The 16,468-nt window shown below is 39.7% G+C and overlaps 1 long non-coding RNA gene across 1 annotated transcript in view; it reads right to left on the bottom strand.

Moving 5' to 3' along the window:
• LOC117980222 (uncharacterized) overlaps window positions 1–2,310 on the bottom strand; it is a 46,353-nt gene extending 44,043 nt beyond the window's left edge. Inside the window, exon 1 of the long non-coding RNA XR_004671424.3 lies at window positions 2,076–2,310. This is a non-coding gene — a long non-coding RNA (uncharacterized LOC117980222). The remainder of the gene's footprint in view (window positions 1–2,075) is intronic.
• Window positions 2,311–16,468: the final 14,158 nt, after the last annotated feature.

Raw genomic sequence — 16,468 nt, 5'->3', positions numbered from 1 at the left:
ATTGTGTGTGAATTCATGTCTATACTTGTATGCACACAGTCACACATATGTTTTGCTCATAAAACAATTGGGACACTTATGCCCTTTTAGCAGAGTGGAACAAAGTAAACATGAACAGAGATTTCTACCCTTTTCAAATAAATTTAAAAATAAGGCATTTTAAGATGACTTTAGAAATAATTTGCTAGTAACAATTACTCTTAAATGTTCCTTAAACTTTACACATGTGCTTAAAAATAATAAAACTATGTAGTAATCACAGTTTTAGTCATATGAGTCTTAACAGGTTTTGTAACAATCACTGGGGTTTGACTACACCTGTGATTAAAGCCATTTTTAGTTTTATTTTTGTGACTTATTACACTATTTTTCAGTGTTTGCTTTTTAAATAATTGTTAGAGGAAATATATAACCTTTTATAAAAGTAATTTTGGGTGTAAACTAATTTTTTCTCCTTCCAATTCAGATGTTTTGTTGCTATAGAGAAAATGAATGCAAATTACCAAAAAGTTAAGTAGCTAATAAGCTTAATGTCTACTGGGAATGAGGAAAATTATATTCCTCTTATAAAAAGGAAAAGTTATTCACCTCTGCCAAGAGGCATAGAGATATATAATACTCACACATAATACTCACACAGAGATTTGCCTAAATTGACTACAGACCATTGTAAGAAAAAAAAAGACTCAAAAAGATGAAACCAGAAGATGGGTAAAGATAAATCTCTAGTTGTTTCAAAGACCTAAGAAATACATGAGACAAAAGCCCAATGACTTGGCAAGTAATTTCAGGGACTTTGAGTGCCATATTTCTTGGAGAACAAGAACTATACTTCTAAAATGTCAACAAATTATAACAGAAATAAAAGTAAACACAGGTTAGATTAAGCAATGGTTCATCATGATTAAGGATTAATGATCACACCTAGATATTGATTTATTTAAATGTTGTACACACATTGATCTTTGAAGATGATGTAATATAATGCTGTTATAAAGAGTTGCTCTTTTTTTATTGGTTCTTAAAAGAAAGATATAAATTTAAGTGTTCAAAAGTCTTACTAAAACTCCACACCAACTGTCCATGAAAAGCAACAGTTCCTAACTTGTTCCCTTTTATGCCTCCAGCATCTAGCACACAATAATATTCTTGGTAAAATAGTATTTTTTCAATAGTATTTTTTGATAAAATAAGCCATTTCATTTTGGTAAAAATAAAATCACAAATACGAAACTGCAGTTCACTTGAAGGCAAATTGATAGAAATAAACTTTCAGGGGTAAGATGAGAGATATTAACACGTAATGGAAAGCTGCAAATATCTCCATAGCCCAGGAAAAAAATGCAAAAAGCTATTGAGTAGCCAGGATCTGTTACTCCATAGAAGAGCTGTATCTCTTTATGCAACATTTAGCAATATTTCTAAGCAACTACTTACCTGATTCTTTCAGAATCATTTAGGTGGAAACTTCAGACTCTTTTCCCTTAAACTTGTATGTAACTCCCTCTCAAGAGGAGAAAACCCACCCTCATCCATGAACACAGGATTTAGAAGAAGAGACTTCCTGTTACCTCCTCATTGCTTTTCCAAAGCACAGCTCCCCAGCCTTGAAATAAAAACACCTGTGTTGAGGCTTATGGTACCCAGCTTTACAGGTCTCTTCTACCAACTGCCTGACTCTCTCCCTGACATTTGTGGAAGATTTGAATATCTAGTAGCTGCCTGCTTTTCTTCTCTATCACTGTTCCTGAAAACGCTGCAGATGATATCTGTGTCTTAAAAGGGATGATTGACCTGGCATTAAGTACTTACTACCCTTGAACTTCTCAACTGCAGACTTTACCTCCAAAGCCCACTGTGCCACCCCATTCCATGGCAACTGTAGGGTGTGGCCTTGGCTCTGAAATCTTCAGCTTTGCCTTATCACTGCAGGCTCGTAGTCTCCCCTCTCACTCCAAGCTTGAAATCCTTCACTGTTGCATTCTCAATTTAAAAATCTGGTCTGCACCCTCCTCTCAGCACACAGAGCTCTCTGCAATCTGTCCACTGTCCGTTTGTCTCCCCGCATTTCTTACCCCACACAAACAGACTTGCCCCTTTCAGACATCCTGAAAGACTGTGTTTCCAGTGCGGCTTTGAGCTTCCAAAGTAGTGCTTCTTTTGTCCTGCTTTTTCTCTTTTAGTTTACTCCTACTCAGTCCTTCAAAACTGGTCTGAAAGTATTCATTTCTGTTAAAAGCCTTTCCATGTTCCATCTGTGCAGTCTGCTTTATTCGCTCCTTCTTCCGGCTCCCAGAATATCCTTTATATAACTCCTGGGTACACTCGCTAAGGCCAGGAGGATGTCTTGCTCACATTAGTAACTGCAACACCTGGGACAATGTCAGGAAGATGGTAGCTAGGACAAGCCTTGAGGATGTTTTCCAGAAAATATTAACACCAGAGAAACTGGAAAAGAGGACATAATTCCAAGTTTAAATTTTTTCTACTGTACACTTTATACTGGTTTGCTAATACCGTTAGATATTTTTATTCACCCCTAGATAGTGGTTGCATTTTATCCCCTACTGAAGAAGAACACTGCATGGTTACTACACAACAGTATGGACAATGTTTGAAAGTTGAATGGAAGATGATCAAATGAGGTTAAGCTTTCAAGTTGGGAAAAAGGGAGAAAGTGGGAAAAAGTAAGTATTCCTGTAAATTTTTTAAGTCAACAAACATAATTATTTTTGTTTCTTAAGGGCTGTTCTGAAAAATGTGAAGAAACTTACCACTTGGTTAAATTTCAGTCATCAACTGAATTATTTAAAGCAAGAAATCTGAGTTTGATTCTGCTTTCATAAAAGAAGCAAACCAGCAAAACAGGTCTTTTAGAATTACTATATTATAGTAGTTTAAAATAGAAATGCAGCTAGTGCATTTAACACTTAGTCTTCTTCTCCTTATCTTAGTTCTTTAAAATCATCACCAGTGCCCCGGTGGTTGAAAAATTGAGCTGTAACTCAATCTGTGCCATTAATGGCAGAATCCTGGGTCAGTCTATTAACCTATTTTGATCTCAGTTTCCTCATTTGTAAAATGAGGAGAAGAGAGTGGATGAGTGATTTTTCAAATATTTTGTTAATTGACAGAACTCCCTTCTTTTTCCCAAAGGAAATGTTACCAGGAATCCTGAGACAGGAAACCTGAAAGGCAGGATGGAGAAGATTCAGCTTCCCTCTCTCCCTCCAGGCACACCCCAGAATTCTGGGAAAGAGAATTGGAAAACTGGCTCAGAGGGTCCTATTTTGAGTCTTTCACAGCAATCTTGGCAGGTCCTGGAGTGGACCTGCAAGAAAGGATGAAACGAGGGCAGGTATGCTAAGCTGATAGCCCACCTTAGCTCAAAGGGAAAAGAACACATTTTTCCTAGTTGTAAGTCTGAAAGTGGAATGAGAGATTAGTCCTGAGATAACCTTGGAAGAATCTGTCCCCACCTCCAGGGTTACAATGTTGACTCTTTGAATGGTATTTCTGCCCTGCGTCTTAACTTCCCTGGAAACCCCTCTGCCTGCTCTGATCCCTGAGCCCAATTTAAGCTCTTCCTCCTCATCTTCCTCTTAACCCACCATGTGGCTCCCAACACCCACAGTTTGGCCCACGATGCCTTCTCTCTATGACCCACCCGAGCGGGCAGCCCTGATTCAGGAAACAGGGGTTATAGTCACTGGAAAACAGATGCCTCAATGGCAATAGGACAAACTTTGGAACAAAGGAGCTCACGGGTCCTTTACGACCTAAAATCTCTAAATCTCTTGCATTGTCTTGCTCAATTGAAATAAGCCGGGGCTTTGTGTTTCCTCTCACCCGCATTCAAAGAGCTGGTGCTGATGACACTTGATTTTCCCCACTCTTCGTTCCTAAGGCAAAGTGAGAAAATGCTTTCAAAACTAGCTCTAAATTTGGCTCATTTTCGCTCTTTGGAAAAATATAAGAGAGAGAGAGAGAAAGAGAAAGTCTCACTTTCCTACTCCTACAACTTATTTTAAAATTTGCAGAGGAATTCCCACAGAACTCCTGCAGTTTAAAAAAAAAAAAAATCTATTAGCCTGTAAAATGTCCACAAATTCTTCGGCACCCAAAGCCTAGCCGGCAGCTGGTGCCCCACGGCTATTATTATCCCACCCTGGGATTCACTTGTAAAAGCCTCACACACAGTAAACAAATGTCAGAGAGCAAACACAAAGCTCTCTCTAAACTCAAGACATTCTAATTCTTATCTGTTCACTGTCGAAATGTTTACCTGTCCCTTCAATGTTCTGGGCATCTCAGCTGTCAACTAAAAGGAAGAAGCTGAGCCAAAATTAACATAAGTAGAGAGTTGATTTGGGCCAAGCTTGAGGATTGCCGCCCTGGAGAGTATTCAAGTGGATTTTTAACGGAAAAAGAAGAAAGCAGTTCCTGAGTTGTTTACCAATAAATTATGTTAAAATAACATAAGCTGTTGATTGGTTATACATTGTTCTTTGTATTGCAAATTCTAGCAACAAGAAGATAATGTGTTAGGCAGCTAATCTGGAACAAAATGCCTTTAAAACATTACCCCCAGGCAGGGGTGCAGGGTGGGGAGGGAATGATTGAAGTTCCATACTTCTATCTCTCTGGGCCTGATAAATTTCTCATACCTCACGTAGCTCAGAACGCTCTATTTTTCTTTCCTCACAGACGTGTGCCTTAGAACCCTGTATTTTGAAAGTGAAAAGACAAATAATGCATTCCAGGGATCGCCGAGGTGATCTCCACCCAGCCCCACTGCAGTGGCCTTGATCTTTTTCAACCGACCCTCCTCCTTCAAAACCATCTCCTGGGGCCCAGCAATCTCTCTTCTGAAGGGGCTAGAGATGAAATGGCTTGAAACTGCAAGATCCCGGACTTCCCATCCTAATGACATTTTGTTGGTGTCCATTTAGTTAATACACAAACAGGTAGGGAGGCAGTTAGTTGTTCTGCTTGCTGGGATGATGAAATAACAGACTCTTACTCCCAACTTCCCCTTGCTAAAGTGCTAGCTCACCGCAGGACTCATTCGGCGCCCCGTGGGAATGGAGAAAGGGATTACCTGTCAATAATACATGAGCACAGAAAGCCCTAGAAATGTGTGCCTAAGGCCAACTTGAAATGGGGAGTGGGGGAGAAAGAAGTCACTTGACGACACAGAAGGGAGAGAATAGCCCACATTCTGCTACAAATTTTCATTCAGCAAACACTTCTCTCCTCCTGGTCCTTCCACCTGGGTAAATTTCACATTAGCAATCCTGAAACAGCAAATACAGCTCTTTCTAGAAAAAGGCAAGGGAGGGAAAAGAATAAAGTGAATCCGGAGGGCATTGATCGTGTGTGAGTGAGTGAGTGTATGTGTGAATATGAGAGTGTATGTTTGTGTGTATGAGTGTGAGTGTATATGTGAGTTGGCATATGTCTCTGTCAGCGTGTGATTGTGTGTATGTGTATCTGTGTGTGTGTGTGTTCATCTTTATTTTTACTCCTTTTATTCTTCAACATTGTTGTCTCACAAACTGCCCCCAGCAATGATTTTTGTTCTGTGAAATCTAATTTTCAATCTTTTCATCTCAAGGGTGAGGCGCAGCATAACTTCCACATCAATTTCCCAATATTTCAAGGGATACGTGACTCTACGTAACACTTTTCCAGATCACTGAATTTAACCTTTTAACTCAAACTCTCACTTTCAAATGAAACATGTCATATATTATAAACTTATTTTCCTTCCTTAGTAAAATACACAAACATGATTCAAAGTTTTCTTGATAGCTGAAGATCATAATTCTGAGCCACTATTTCTTTATGCTGTAATATAATCAGCCCTTCGTGGGCCATGACGTGTAGCATGGTGACTTTCTACACAGCAAAATAGTTCCGGTTTTCTTCTCCTCAGACCTGACACCCCCTCTTCCCTGTCACTGCCTGCTAGTCACTGATAGCCTAAGAAAATTACAGTCTCCATCTGCAGCCAATCAGCCACCACACTTGTACCTTTCCACTAGGCTAGGCTGCTTTTATTTTATTTTGACTTATTTTATTCTGTTTCTGCTCCCCTTCTCCAAGCTTCCTTCCCTTCACTTCTGGTCTTTCAGCTCTCAGGCTGGCTCTAGCCGAAGGCTGTGTTGTTTGGTTCTGCTCTGATAAGTGACAATTTCACCACCTTGAGGTATTTAGGTCCCAGTTCTCATTTTTTCAGTTTTTGTTTTGTTGGGGAGTTGTTTAATCCTAGTTCACTTCACTGCTGGAAATACTTTCTTCGCCTCCCTCGATACCTTCCAATTTAAGGTTTGATGCCATTCTGGGAATGGGAGATGGCCCCAAAACTGCCTCCGATGATACAGGCTCTGCAGTGATTTCCAAATAGCAGATAAGGAATTGACAGTTGTAGAAATTGGAGCTGGCAGCACTTCCCTAAAAATACATTACCTCCAAAAAGAGATGAAATAGGCATTTTGAGGGATGAACTCAAATTTTTGCTCTAAAAATGAAAATCCTAATATATAGGATAGATAGGAATTGGATTCAGCAAACTATATGCTATACAAACCTGAAAGTTGCCTCTAATTTCCCAACTGGTAATCTCAATTCTATAATCATGGGCACAGAGTCCATTCCCCAGTGATCTCAACTCACTTTGGGACCAGACCATGTTTACCTGCCACAGTTAGAGAACAATCTTCCCAGTCTTGCATTTCTTCCTTTAGAGAAGGAAGAGCTGAGGTGCAGCCACCTGTTGCACCTTCTGCAACCCTCAAGCTACCAAAATTGTACTTGACAACAGTTTGTTGAAAAATGGACAGAAGTGCCAAATATCCATTTGTCTATTCAAATGTCCAAGCCACCTTCCTAGTGAAATGTTGATTGCAATTGCATTTGAATTAAACTTTATAGTAGGGGGGAAAGAGACGTGTACGTTTCCACGTTTCAGTTCCTTTAAATGCTAAATAGACATCATGATATTCAGTCAGTCCTGCTTCCTGAGGTTATTACCAGGCATACAAAAGAAATACACTGAACTCTTTTAAGGAAGTGCAGAATATGTGATATTGAAGTATGACAATATAATACCTTAATTAAGGAGTTAATTTTCTATTTCCTCTAATGAATATAATCAACCGCTACCTCTTTGTTCTCCAGTCCATCACTTAATTAATCAGTTCCTCCATGCAAAGTGAACATATTCTGGTCCCTGAATAAAGTGGAGAAATATCTGCCATAGTCCGTCAGCCTCCAGGCACAGCTGTGTGGAGTTATCCACATCCACAGCCTCCCCTTGCGGGGCACCGGTAGTCCATGGTTAATGCAGCCCTGGATGACTAGGGGAGGGGCTTAAGCTTGATTCAGACGGGAAATGCACAGATGGTTTTCCCACTTATCTGTCAAAGAAAAACCACATTTCATTCTCCCCAGAAGGTAATGCTGCTTTGTAAGAAAAAAAGTATGGCTCATTTCGTTGAGACTAAATCTGCAGGCAAAAAACTGAATGAGTCAACCATTAGCATGTGGTCAGGAATTTGACTACCAAAGCCAGCATTGGTTTGTCATCACAATTGGGTCAGTAGATAGAAAGCTGTCAGGCATTGAAGGAAATTTTGGAAGGTAAATACATTATGTACAGTTCTAAAATATTAATACTACAAATTTCAATAAGATCAGCACCTGAAAAAAATCTTGAATAAGCATTGAGTAGAAGAGTCCAGTTGTGAAGGGCTTATAGTAAATGACAAGTGCAGATTCTTCTAGAGCCTGTGACCAAGATAAAGCCCTACCACCAACCATGTTTGGGGTCACAAAAGCTGGGTTGCTCAGTTCAACTTCCATTATCTGATCCTAGTGATGCTGTAACAATGTACCACAAACTGGGTGGCCTAAACAACAGAAATGTATTGTCTTACAGTCCTGGAGAATAGAGGTCCAAGATCAAGGTACTGGCAGGGTTGGATCCTTCTGAGGGCTGTGAGACAGAACCTGCTCAACGTCTCTTGCCAAACATCTGATGCTGGGTTCAAACGATTCTCCTGCCTTACAGAAGTATCATCCTAATCTCTCCCTTCATCCTCACATGAGGTTCTTCCTGTGCGCCCAATCTATGTCACCAAATAGCCCCTTTTGTTAAGGACAACAGTCACCTAGGACTAGAGTCCACCTTAATGGCCTCATCTTAACTAACCTGCAAAGACCCAATTTCCACATAAGGTCACATTTTGAAGTACAGGGGTTTAGGGCTTCAACATATGAATTTGGGGGAGAAAGGACACAATTCAACCCCTAATATCTACCTGGGTGTCCATGCTAAGGTCTGAGGGAGGAGGCAAGAATGCTCATCCAGCTAGGAACCTGTTTGCCAGCTGATCACTGAGCATGCATAGGAAGACAAAGCTAAAACTGAGACAGAGAACTGTGTGGCTAGATGGAGTTTGTCAAACCCTAACTTTGGTTTAAAATCAATGAGTTGGCCGGGCACTGTGGTTCACGCCTGTAATCCCAGCACTTTGGGAGGCCGAGGCAGCTGGATCACAAGGTCAGGAGTTTGAGACCAGCCTGACCAACAGGGTGAAACCCTGTCTCTACTAAAATACAAAATTTAGCCAGGTGCATACCTGTAATCCCAGCTACTCAGGAGGCTGAGGCAGGAGAATCGCTTGAACTCAGGAGGTGGAGGTTGCAATGAGCCGAGATTGCACCACTGCACTCCAGCCTGGACAACAGAGTGAGACACCGTCTCAAAAATAAAAAATAAATCAATGAGTTTATTACATTTCCATATTTAGAATTTGATATGGTTTGAGTCTGTGTCACCACCCAAATCTCATGTTCAATTGTAATCCCTGGTGTTGGAGGTGGGGCCTGGTGGGAGGTGATTGGGTCATGGGAGTGGTTTCTCATACTTGAGCACCATCCCACTGGGTGCTGTTGTGGTGATAGTGAATTATCACAAGATCTGTTTTTTTAATGGTGTGTGGCACCTCCCCCATCTCTCTTCCTCCTGCTCCAGCCATGTAAGACAAGCCTGCTTCTCCTTCACCTTCTGCCATGACTGTAAGTTTCCTGAGGCCTTCCCAGAACCTGAGCAGATTCCAGCATTGTGCTTCCTATACAGCCTGCAGAACCATGATCCAATTAAACCTCTTTTCTTTATGAATTACCCAGTCTCAGGTATTTCTTTATAGCAGTGTGAGAACAAACTAGTACAGGATTCATCTTTACTTCATCTGAAGATGAAAATACATTCAAAATAATATGCAAACCTCTTTCTACTTACCTCCATCATAATCCTGCATAGGTCAACATTGTTGGGTGTTTTAGACAAAATATTCAAGAGAGTCAGCAAGGCATTGGACACAAGCTCTTTACTCAGAACAGAAACAAAAAGGAAGAGCTTGTACCAGGACTTTATTTATTTCCTGTCTTCAAACACAAAAAATACAGGTCCACTGAAATTGAAAACATTACCAAAATATTATTTTGCATTCCAAATAAGCAAGGGGTAAAGTTCCATCCCTCCCACTCCCTTGAGTGTGGGCAGGACATACTGACTCACTTCAAAGAAAGTGAAACATAGTAACTTTACAGTGTACACAGCTGGTAAGCATGATCTTACCCAAATGATCAAGGACAACATCGCTAGTGATAAATCACGTGTATGTCATGTAACTCTGATAAGATGTGATGAGAATGGTGTTTTGCCCCTGTGTTACTCTACCCCGAAACCCATAACCCGAATCTAATCCTAAGAAAAACATCAGACAAGCCAAAATTGAAGAATAGTCTATACCACACTTGTCCAATACTCTCAAAACTTTCAAGATGATGAAACACAAGAAAAGACTGAGAGGCTGGGTGTGCTGGCTCACGCCTGTAATCCCAGCACTTTGGAAGGCCAAGGCAGGTGGATCACCTGAGGTCAGGAGTTCAAGAGCAGCCTAGCCAAAATCATGAAACCCTGTATCTACTAAAAAACAATAACAGAAAAAAATTACAAAAATTAACCAGGTGTAGTGGTGCATGCCTATAATCCCAGCTACTCAGGAGGCTGAAGCAGGAGAATCACTTGAATCCGGGGGACAGAGGTTGCAGTGAGCCAAGATTCCAACACTGCACCCCAGCCTGGGTGACAGAGTGAGACTCCAGCTCAAAAAAAAAAAAAAAAGACTGAGAAACTGTCACAGACCAAAGGAGATGTGACAACTAAATGCAACGTGGTATCCTGGTTAGGATCCTGGGATAGAAAAAGACATTAGGAAAAAACTAGTGAAACTTAAATATAGGCTGGAGTTTAGCTACTAGTAACGCACCAATGGTGGTTACTCAGTTTTGACAAATACACCACAGTAATGTGAACTGATAACATGAAGGGAAAGCAAAGCTGCAAGAGAATTATACAGGGACTGTCTGTGCTATCTTTAGAACTTTTCTGTAAACCCCAGATTTTTCCAAAATAAAAAGTGTATTACAAAATATATAGAGAGAGATAGATAGATAGATATAGATGTGTCATTATGAAGCAGAACATATCAAGCCTTGTTTTCTACCATATTCAAGTCTAAATATAAACCCACATTTAAAATTCTATGTATAACATAGAGTCCGAAGTATAATACTTTAAATTGGAAAGAAAAAGTAACAAGATGCTGCTCCTTGTTTATCTTATGAAGACTTAGAATTTTCCTGCATTTCAGAATGTTCAAGGGTCATGGTCCATGTCAGGCAGGATTATTCATGACACAAACCATACTGAAACTCCCTGCTCATAAAAGTGAACCTCTTATTCTTGAGCTAATTCAAAAGATAACTTCTATCACATGCCAATGTTACCCAACCTGAACCAAACAAAAAACATCCTAGTGCAGTTTTCTGCCCCAGGTCCTGAGAGAATCTCGGTTTAATGACTTACCATCAAAGTTAGCTTTGGGATGGGGAATGATGTCAGAGACTTTGCCTGTGTTTTTCTTTGAATCTCAAGTACTCAATTTTCTCACAGTTATTCAAAATTTAAAGCTCTGGTTGTTTGGATTTAGTAAAACATTTTGTTTACATGTATATGAAGAACTCAAAGTAAAAAGAACTCATTTCAAAGTTCATGGAATTTCAAAAAGAAATAAAGCAGACATCCACTGTGAAGTCATTGCATCATAAACTAAGAAAGCATCCTGCTCCAGACCAGGGGAAAACGTACTATGTTGAAGGAATATAGAGAAGAAAAAGTCCTTCTACAGAGAATCGACCCTATTACCTACACCAAGCAATAAACTTTGAAAAACCTTTGAAGCTAATTTCCATGGCACCCCAGCCTTTCCTGACCCCACAGTTCAGGAGGAGTTCTCTCTTGACCTCAGCTTCTTTGTTCTGTTCAGGCCTTCAACTGAGTGGAGGAGCTCCACACAAATTAGAGAGGACAACTCATTTTACATGATCTACCGATTCAAATGTTAATCTCATCCAGAAACCCCTCATAGACATACCCAGAATCATGCAGAGACAAATATCTGGGCGCCTTGTGGTCCAGTCAAGTTGACACATAAAAGTAACCATCATCCATGCCACTCCTCCCATCAGATGGTGAAGCCCATTCCCCATCTCCTTGAATCTGGCCTAGCCTGTGACTTGCTTTGACAAATGCAACAGAGTTGAAGTGGTGTTGTGTGACTTAAGAGATCTTGCATCTCCCATGTTTTGCACTTTTAGAAGACAACTAATATGTAAAGAATCTTGAGTTGGGCTACAGAATGATGAGAGAAAACATGGAGAGAGAGATCTGGCAAGCCCACAGACCTTGTAGACATTCCAGCTGAGGCGCCAGGTGTGGAAAAACTACTTCAATTCTAGAGCAGTAATTCCGGCCAGCAAATGAATGAAATGAGGCTGACTGCTGAGCCTTGTAAAGAAATTAGAGTCAGAGAAAGTTCTGGTGGACTTCAGTCTCTGATTCTAGACATCTAGATGCACTTTCTCTTTCTCCTGTTACATAAGATATAATTGGTTGCTTCTAATAAATTTTCCCTTTATTTTTAAGCTAGTTAATGTCACTTGAAAACAAATAGGTCTGGCAAAGTGCGGTGGCTCATGCCTTTAATCCTAGCACTTTGGGAGGCTGAAGTAAGCAGATCTCTTAAGGCCAGGAGTTCAAGACCAGCCTGGGCAACATGGCAAAACTTTGTCCCTACTAAAAATGCAAAAATTAGCAAAGCATAGTGGTACACACCTGTAGTCACAGCTACTCAGGAAACTGAGGTGTGAGAATCACCTGAGCCCAGGGAGGCAAAGGTTGCCATTAGCCATGATCATGCCACTGCACTCCAGCCTGGGCAACAGAGTGAGACTGTCTCAAAAAAAAAAAAAAAAAAAAAAAGATCCTGAATAATATTTGCTTCAAGAGTCATTATGAATAGGTTTATAAATTTCAACCCATTAATTTTCCTTGTAGAATGTTCTTCTAAGAAAACAGGCAAAATCCTGGAAAAAAATGTGTGCAAAAAATCAATGCACAGCAATATCTGTCTCATTGCAAAAATAAAAAATAGATAATCTAGATAGCCAGCCATATGGAAATTATAAAATAAATTATATCATCTTTATAACCAATATCTTCAAGGTAGTTTTTTTTTTTTGCTATTTTAAACATAAGTAACATTTATAACAGTAGGTTTTAAAAAATAAGGGTAGATTATATGTACAACATGATTACAACTGTTCTAAAAAATATGGAAAAAAGTCTAGAAGGAAATAAACCAAAATTACAGTGTGAATAATATATGCTAAAGCTTCTGGCTCCATTTTACATTTTTATAGCAAGCAATCATTGGAAAATTGTTAGAAAATTAGTAGTTATCAATTACATAAGTTGAGAATATGGCCTTTTCTGTTTTCCTACACTCAGAAGTCTAGGAAATTGATGGGACATTGTGGTCATGGTCATAGAGTGTTATAAATACTATATTCCAATTTCTTGAATTCTTAACCATCATATAAAGATGCAAATCATAGGCAGTTCACTACTCTTTGGTATTCAGTTAACCTATTTGCGCTTTACAGAACCAAAATGCAATTGAGATCACTACTGAACAAGGTTCACCTCGTCCACCCCATTGTTGTCTCTTAGTCATGCACTTAACCACCTAGGGCAACAAGTTTTTTGATGTCCCATAATCATTCCATTGGAGTAATTACATGTTCTCCAGTTCCATTTTTAAACAGTAATTCAATGGAAAATGAAAACAGAAATTCAACAACTTAAGCCAGTTTTCTTTTGCCATATGCTTGGACAACTGGATAAAATCTTTTCATCCACCAATCATTAATAACTTCCAAATTATTGAAACACTCTTTAGAATTATTTAATATTAATACAACATGCTTAACATTGTATTTAAAAAGAAAAAAGAAAAAAAATGAATTCCCACCCAGTAATTACTACTTGTGACTCATTACCCCAGAACAGACTAACAAAAGAAAATGCTTGACAATTTTTAAGGAGACTCAAATTGCTGCTGTAGAATTATTAAGATAGTTATTACAAGTTAATTGAATATCAGTTAATGGTATAAAGGAACATGTACTAAGTCTTTTCAGGGTGCAAGGATTAAATTTAGTAAGTAGCTAGCTAGTCAGGTCAAATTTTTTAATTTTACTTTTTGTTTTGTTTTTTTTTTTTTTGAGACAAAGTCTCGCTCTATTGCCCAGACTGGAGTACAGTGGTAAGATCACGGCTCACTGCAGCCTTGACTTCCTTGGCTCAAATGATCCTCACACCTCAGCTTCCCAAGTAACTGGGACTACAGGCATGTGCTACCACACCTGGCTAATTTTTTCACTATGTTACCTAGGCTGGTCTCAAACTCTTGGTCTCAAGCAATCCTCCCACCTCGGCCTCCCAAAGTGCTGGGATTACAGGCATGAGCCTCCGCACCCAGGCTTTTTATTTTTTTCCTTTTACCTCTATGTCTATGTTTAACTGTTCTACATATGACCTGGTTACTCAAAATCAGTTAATATATATCTATTTAGTGCTTATTATGTGCTATAAACATGTTGGAGATCTAGAGGGGAAAACACTAGAATACTTTCCTGCCAACATGGAACTGGCTTTCCACCATCCTCTGAGTTCCCCATTTGCATTCAGGGTCTCACATAATCCAAAACTTACACATTGCTTTGCAGTGGAGCCTGTGGCACCTTTTATGGGTGCTGAACAGATCAGAAGCATGACTGTAGACCTAGCACCTGAGAAACATCTCTGATTTCTTTGGGAAGCTTTTTCTTTGTAAATGATTAAAATAAAAACTACTTCAGCCCTCGGCACGATATTCACCCACAGTCAGGCTGCCCCTCATCGGGTACAGACAGGTGTCAAGGTGAGTACCAGCTCTTTCCCCCTGCCCTTCTGTCAGGTAAGCATGATGTTAGATCATCAAGAAAATTTGGCATATTTTTATAAAATAATCATATCTTTCTCTCTCCCAAGGAAATGGTTTGCAGCTGATCAATTTCCCATCCATGTCAACTAGATGAGAAATAATGAATTGGAATAAGATTGAAAGATTCAAAATGGGACCACAATAGGGAGGAAAGGGCCATGTATAACTAATAGCCAATTCTAGAAAATTGCATAGTTATATGTCTAACATTGTATTTCTCAAATGCAATGAAAAGATTTTAATTCTGAGACCAAATATGTCCTGCAACCCATGTTGTCTGTTACTCTGCCTGTGATGACAATGGAAACCTGTGATGCTGGTAGACATCATTGTCACCACAAGTATAGAAGGTACCTCAGAATAATACCAATGGAGCCCAGACATGGAGAGACACAGTCCTAGTGACATTTACTCTCCTGGATCCAGCCATCCCTGAAGCTAGAATGCCCCCTTAATGTTTCCCTTTGCATAAGAAAGTAAGATGCCTTACTTGGCTTAAGTCGATTTTCTGTAATCTGCAAGCAAAGACATCTGACAAGTAGAATTTTATAATACTGAAACAAAAATAATCAAAACAAAAATATTGAAACTAGAAAAAAAAATCACCCATAGGAACCAAAAAGGAAGGCAATGTACCCTAATGTCATTTTTTTAAGTGACAGCCAAAGAAAGAAATAGAAACCTTTATCTCTACCAAGGATTAAAGAAGTTATGATAAAAGGATAAGGGTGAATTCAGAATGAGTTTAAATTTGGAATTAAAGCAAAACAATTTTAGAATAACAGGTACAGAACAGAATGCAATGCTATAAATTGCGTGTGACAATAATAATGTAACCATCAAAAAGCGGAAGATGAGAGAGAACTCAAAGGATAAATGAATGATTAATAGTGCCTAAAATGTAAAGATATTGCTTAAAAAACAATGACTTCAACTTATATAACTGATTCCAAATCTTTTTCGTTTTCTTTTTTTAAATAAATGGCTACCACTTCTTGAGTGCTTGTGAAGTGTCAGGTGTTTTTTATTTTTTATTTTATTTTATTTTATTTTTTTTTTTATTTTATTTTTTTATTTATTTTTTTTGAGACGGAGTCTCGCTCTGTCACCCAGGCTGGAGTGCAGTGGCGCAATCTCCTCTCACTGCAAGCTCCGCCTCCCGAGTTCACGCCATTCTCCTGCCTCCGCCTCCCGAGTAGCTGGGACTACAGGCGCCCGCTACCACGCCCGGCTAATTTTTTTTTTTTTTTTTTTTTTTTTAATTTTTAGTAGAGACGGGGTTTCACCGTGTTAGCCAGGATGGTCTCGGTTTCCTGACCTCGTGATCCGCCTGTCTCGGCCTCCCAAAGTGCTGGGATTACAGGCGTGAGACGGAATCTCGCTCTGTCGCCCAGGCTGGAGTGCAGTGGCGCGATCTCGGCTCACTGCAAGCTCCGCCTCCCGGGTTCATGCCATTCTCCTGCCTCAGCCTCCTGAGTAGCTGGGACTACAGATGCCCGCCACCACGCCCGGCTAATTTTTTTTTTTTTTTTATTTTTAGTAGAGATGGGGTTCCACCGTGTTAGCCAGGATGGCCTCGATCTCCTGACCTTGTGATCCGCCCGTCTTGGTCTCCCAAAGTGCTGGGATTACAGGCGTGAGCCACCGCGCTCGGCCCCAAATCTTTTTTTCTTAATGTACAGATGTTTTTAAGAAAAAAAAAAAAATGGGAAGAATTATTCTGAAGTTCAGCAATTCCTTTGCTTTCCTTTTTTTTTTTTTTTTCTAGTTATTTTAAGTAAAAGGTGGCCAGGTGTGGTGGCTCACATCTGTAATCCCAGCACTTTGGGAGGCTGAGGCAGGTAAATCATTTGAGGTCAGGAGTTTGAGACCAGCCTGGCCAACATAGTGAAACCCCATCTTTACTGAAAATACAAAAATTAGCCAGGTGTGGTGACATGCACCTGTAATCCCAGCTACTTGGGAGGCTGAGGCAGAAGAATGACTTGAACCCAGAAAGCGGAGGCTGC

The sequence above is a fragment of the Pan paniscus genome, chromosome 4 (genome assembly GCF_029289425.2).
Source record: "Pan paniscus chromosome 4, NHGRI_mPanPan1-v2.0_pri, whole genome shotgun sequence".
Lineage (NCBI taxonomy): Eukaryota > Metazoa > Chordata > Mammalia > Primates > Hominidae > Pan > Pan paniscus.
This window is presented reverse-complemented; position numbering and strand designations above follow the sequence as displayed.